The 5,927-nt window shown below is 37.7% G+C and overlaps 1 pseudogene; it reads left to right on the top strand.

The window, feature by feature from the left end:
- Window positions 1–509: 509 nt before the first annotated feature.
- Window positions 510–2,152, top strand: LOC101983056 (annotated as a pseudogene).
- The last annotated feature ends 3,775 nt before the right edge of the window (window positions 2,153–5,927 follow it).

Below are 5,927 nucleotides of genomic sequence, written 5' to 3'. Positions count from 1 at the left end.
TCAATAAAAAAAAGAAAAAAGAAAAAAGTGTAATAGAAATGTTAAAGACTTTCTGCTAGCATCTATGCAATTCTGCAAGATAGATAAAGTTGTCTATATTATACAGGTCACAAAACGAAGACTGGTGAAATTTAATTTACTTAATGTCAATATATATATATATATATATATATATATATATATATATATATATCCAGACATTCTACATTCTACCTTCTATGGCATGTCCATTTATCAAAGTTTTGTTGTGGGCTGCCTTTCCAAAATCATGACTGTAGTTTAAGTTTAGTATTCTAATTTACAAAGAAATTTTTTTAATTTACCTTTCTTTTCATTCACAATGATATCAACATTTCTACCTACCCTCTGCAACCTCACTTGAAGAATATTAGTCCATTTCCTTTATCCAAGAATACATAACCATAGCGCTATTTTTTCAAATATTTATAATCTGGCTTGAAATTTAGCTTGTGTGTCATCAGTGACCAGGTGGCAGTGGTGCAGAGTTGATGTCTTCAGAGGTGATCAGGGCGACTGCAAGGATGGTACTCACAGAGCTGTATGTATGTCTCTGATTGAGGAGGAAATGATGCAACAGGAGATAGAACTAAGTAGAAGCCATTTAAAACAGGCCTAAAGGCACCGGTGACAGTTGGAAAAGAGCCATTTCCCACCATTTATGTGGATTCACAAAAGGAAAATGAGAGGTGGGATGTCATTTCTATGTCACAGATGAAGAACATTAAAAAGATGTAGCACAGAGAACAGATGAAGAATGACTCTCGCGAGAAGAAAGAGGCAGAAGATAACTTATGAAGACTAAAGAACCTGGAGGAAGCAAAGAAAATTACCATTAAAAATTACCCAAGCCTGACAGAGCCAGCCTGTGTAAAGATTTGTGCACTAGAATAATATAGAAGCCAAAGAGTGAAGGTTTTTGGCGGAGTCCACAGGTTGTATCGGCAAGGAAAAGAATTTGATGTTTCTGGTGTTGCGAGACAGTACAGGCTATCTGCAGTGTGTCTTGTCGGATGACTTGTGCCAGTATTACAATGGAGTAGTCTTGTCCACTGAGAGCAGTGTGGCAGTATATGCAACACTAAACCTAATTCCAAAGGGCAAGTAGACTCTGGGAGGTCACGAGCTGAGCTGTGACTTCTGGGAACTGCTGGGGCTGGCCCCATGATGTAGATGTCCAGCTCAACAACCCACACATGATGATCTGTGGAGAGAACACGTTCAAAATTTTGAAAACACGGTCCATGATCACCAGGTGCCTTAGGGATAACTTCTTCGACAGGGGCTTCTGTGAAGTTAACTACCTCGACACTGTTACAAACGCAGGGGGAAGGTGGGGCTACTCTCTTCAAGCTTGGCAATTTTGGGGAGGAAGCATCTTTGACCCAGACCTCACTGTTGTAACTGGAGATCTGACTTCCAGCCCTGGATGATACTTTTTATATCACCCAGTCCTAAAGGGCCGAACAGTCCAGAACACGAAGGAACCTGGCTGAATTCACGCATGTGGAAACCGAGTGCCCCTTCCTGACATTTCAGCACCTCCTCAACCGTTTGGAGGACCTAGTGTGCAATGTGGTAGACAGAGTCTTGAAATCACCAGTGGCAAGCATAGTGTATGACCTCAACCTGAGCTTTAAACCTCTTAAACGACCTTTCAGACGAATGAACTCTTCAGATGCTATTGAGTGGCTGAGGGAGCACAGTGCAAAGAAAGAAGACACGACCCTCTATGAATTTGGAGACGATATTCCTGAAGCTCCTGAGATACTCATGACAGACACTATTAATGAATCAATCTTGCTGTGTCGATTTCCAGTGGAGAACAAGTTTTTCTATACGCAGCAATATCCTTAGGATCCTCAACTCACTGAATCTGTTGATGTGTTGATGATCAATGTTGGTTAAATTGTGGGCTTCTTGATGCGCTCTTGGGATAGTAAAGAAATCCTGGAAGGCTATAAAAGGGAAGGAATTGACCCCACTCCTTATTACTGATATACATATCAGAGAAAATATGGTACATGAAGGCTATGGCTTGGGCCTGGAAAGATTCCTAAGTTGTATTCTGAACAGATATCACATCCGAGATGTGTGCTTGTACCCTCGATTCCTCCAATGCTGCAGGCCATAACCAAGTGGCCCTGAAGCATGAAGGAAGGAAAAATGTTCATGAAAAGATAAGATTGCTTCTTCAAAAGAACAAAAATCCAAAACCATCCCTTGGTTTCCTGTTGGGTGTAGTAGCTTTTTTCTGTCTTTTTGTGTTTTCTTCCCTATTATAGCCTTCTGGAATTTCTTTACTATCCTAATCATTGTATTAAATAAACCATATATGATTGTATAGTTTAAAAAAAAGAAATTTAGCTTGTGTATACCTGTGTCCTCATCTTTCCTGTATTAATCTAAAAACAAAAAGGCCATCACAAAAAAGAACATATTCTAAAACAAAGTGGTTATTTATATTTTATAAACTACAATCTCTTCATTTATGCTCACTCTTTATCTGTAAACTTTACTATTCCTTTCTCTCTACTATATGTCTAGAGTTGGAATATACTTGCCTAGGTTCACTTTAGTTAGAATGATTGTTCTATCATTATTCTTCCATCCTCTTTTATTTATACATTATTTCTCTTTTTCAACCATGCCTTTGGAAATCTCATCTCCAGCAACTTGTTAGTAGTCCTTTTCCAGGTTCTCTTCAAACCTTTCCAGTTAGGTTTCTACCTCCACCCCAATGAAGATCTCTCAAGATTTCCACTAATCTTATAACAAAATAACTTTTGTTTTCTTTGTAAAATATTCTATTCATTTTGGTTAACAAAAATTCATTTGGTTTGCTTTTCTTCTGTTTATCTAAGGACTCTCTCTGAGCCCCCATGAAGTCTTCTCTTCTGTTGTCTTCTCGGTGTTAAATGAAAGACAGAGATTCATCTCAGGTACATCTCAATGGTCGCCCCCTTGTGAGATTTTATCACTGCCATGGGTTCATTGACAACTATTATTTCATCCCAGACCTATACCTAGTCTAGAAGATCTCATAGTTTCATCCTAATTCTCACATAGAATTTCAAATCTGGTGCTCTACAAGTAGCTCAAATTTACAACTATTAGTATTTTACCCTCAACTTGTTCTGCCATACTATATGCATTCTTCCCTGAAATCAAATGTTGTTCAGTCTTCTAAGTCAAAAATATGAATGAAATAATTTTAAACACTTGTCTTTGTCAGGGTCAATATTAATCTACGCATAAGTCTTTTGGATTCCTGTACTTAATGCTACTAAAATCCATCCATTCATCCCCAATATGACATAATCTACTATAAGTCAATAAATTCCTAGCCTCTTATAGCAGCTACCAGGCCCCATCATGTCTCTGCATGATTCATCCAGATTTTAGCACCAGAGATGTATCTCATACATTAAAATCTTCAACATGGTCCAGTGTTTTTCTTTGTTCTCTATATTTACTTAACATACTGCAGTTATTCGAAATGTACTGTTTTCAGAAACACTATTTTCCCTTGTCACTCTCTATACAACAAATCTGATGAGTACACACACGCACACACACACACACACGTGCACAAACATGCACCACATGCAACAATCCAGCTACTTTGATTAATTTTCATTTATCTTCTGTCTTAAATCAAATGTTGTCTTTTCTGGAAAGCTTCCTTCAGTTCCCACGGATTCCTTTCTAATGGTCCCCAGATATCGCAAATTTCGACTTGCATGATATTCATAAACCATTTTTATACCACCATAAACTCGGTACTTCATATGTTTGAGTTATATGTTTTCAAAAAAAGTTCATGAAACTTCCTGCATAGAATACTTTCCTATTGAAAAAAAAGCAGTAAAGTAGCAAGTTTCTTAAATTCCATTGCATTCTTGAAAAGGTGCATTTATATAAGCCTACATTTAGCACTATTTTTAAAATAGTACTTATGATGGTTTGAAAGAAAATGTGACCCCCAAAAGGAGTGGTACTATTGCAAGATGTAGCTTTGTTAGAGTGTGTATGGCCTTGTTGGAGAAAGTGTGTCACTGTGGAGGAGAGTTTTGAGGTTTCTGATGCTCAGTATACTGGCCACTCCCTCCATTGACTTCCTGTTGCCTCAGAGTCAAGATGTAAGGACTCTAAGCTCCAGCCCCACATCTGCCTACACACAATCATGGTCCCCATCATGTTAATAATGGACTGAACCTTTGAAAATGTAAGCAAGTCTCAATTTAATATTATCTTTATAATAGTTGCTATTGTCATGGTTCTCTTCAAAGTGATAATATCCATGTCACTGACATTATGAAACTTTATGATATGGCATATAAAACAGAAAAATGTGCTGAAAGTGGCTATCTTTCTTTCTTATTTCACATTTTATTGATTCTTTGTAGATTTCACATCATGCATCGCGATCATACTCATCTCCTCCTCCCTTCACATCTTCCCTCTACCCTTGCAACACCCCCAAGGAAAAAAGATTAAAGAAAAGAGAAAAGATAGAGCTCATCATGGAAGTATAGTGTGGCACAATGAGTCACACAGTATATCCCTAAGTCCATACATTTTTACTAGCAAATGTTCATTGTAATGAATCAATAGACTGCTTCAAGGCCTTTAGTTTCACTATCAATAATAGGACCTCACTGGGACTCCTTTTGGTTTCCCCTGTTGTTACCTTGTATGTTCCACATTCTTCAGTTTTGGAACTTGTAGGAACAGTCCCTTTACATGCTCCAGTAGATCATAGGTGGGGTAGAATAGGAAAAGGTCAACTCATAACCTTAGTTCTGGGCTTTAGCTGTTCTTGGCTCTCTCTCTCTCTCTCTCTCTCTCTCTCTCTCTCTCTCTCTCTCATTAGACCACCAGAGCGAGAATTCTAGTATTGCCTGGGGTTGGTTCACCCTATCCAGTAAGAAGCAAGGATCTGGGTCAGTTCTCCATGCTCTTGCTCTCTGGGTGACTCATTCACACCTACACCACCAGGGCCAGTTCTACTGTGATGCCCTAACAAGGTAGAGTATCTGCTCTTTAGAGTACTGCAGTTAGTGAGGTGCAAGGCCATTTCTTCCATTTTCATGACCTCGTGGCCAACTTTCCCACCTGTAATATGGTTATTTTAAAATGTGTTTTCCTTAATTTTCTTTTTGATAACTGCCATAAAAATGGTAATAGTGAAATTAAAATGTATGGCTTCACAGAGGTGAAGAAACCCAGTAGCAAGATGAGCACGAATAAGAAAATAACCAGCAAATTCTCGGGATATGGAAAGCAGTTAAGTTAGGAAAAATGGAGCTAACAGGCTAGGCAAATCCTGAAAGTTAATTGTCTCCCAAAAGTGATTCTGATAAATACCCAATCCTATTTTCATCATAGAATGCTAGAAAGCCAAAATGAAGATGAAAGATTTATGAGATCTGAAGAGAAACCAGAGAATAAGACCAAAATGAAAAAAAAATGTCCTTGGTAGCTTGGAAAGTTGTATACACAGACAGCTAGTCAATCGTAGCAGATGTTTGTGCATGCTACAGAGCTAGCTAACTTACACTTTAAGACTGATAAATAATAACATAGAGTTTTCAGTGTTAAACACAGTGGTAACATTTATATTGTTCTTGTGAATATTTGTAGGCTTAAAAAATAATCCTTGAAAAGGAATTATTATTATCTTAAATGCAAAGGGAGACAAATAAATAAAATTAAAGAGAAAATTATGTCACATTTCAGGGCTCTGTTCTGAAAAGGTTTACATAGCTAATAATTTAAAGAATGAATGTTGACTTAGTTTTTGTAATATGACAGGACTTTCCTGAGAAGCTCAGAAAATGAAAATTTTTCTGCTTTGGTTTTGGAATGAGGATGGACATGGGGCACAACACAAGTCAGCAACTAAC

The sequence above is a fragment of the Microtus ochrogaster genome, chromosome 10 (assembly GCF_000317375.1).
Source record: "Microtus ochrogaster isolate Prairie Vole_2 chromosome 10, MicOch1.0, whole genome shotgun sequence".
NCBI lineage: Eukaryota > Metazoa > Chordata > Mammalia > Rodentia > Cricetidae > Microtus > Microtus ochrogaster.
Note: the sequence above shows the minus strand (reverse complement) of the source record. Positions and strands in the feature narration are given on the sequence as shown.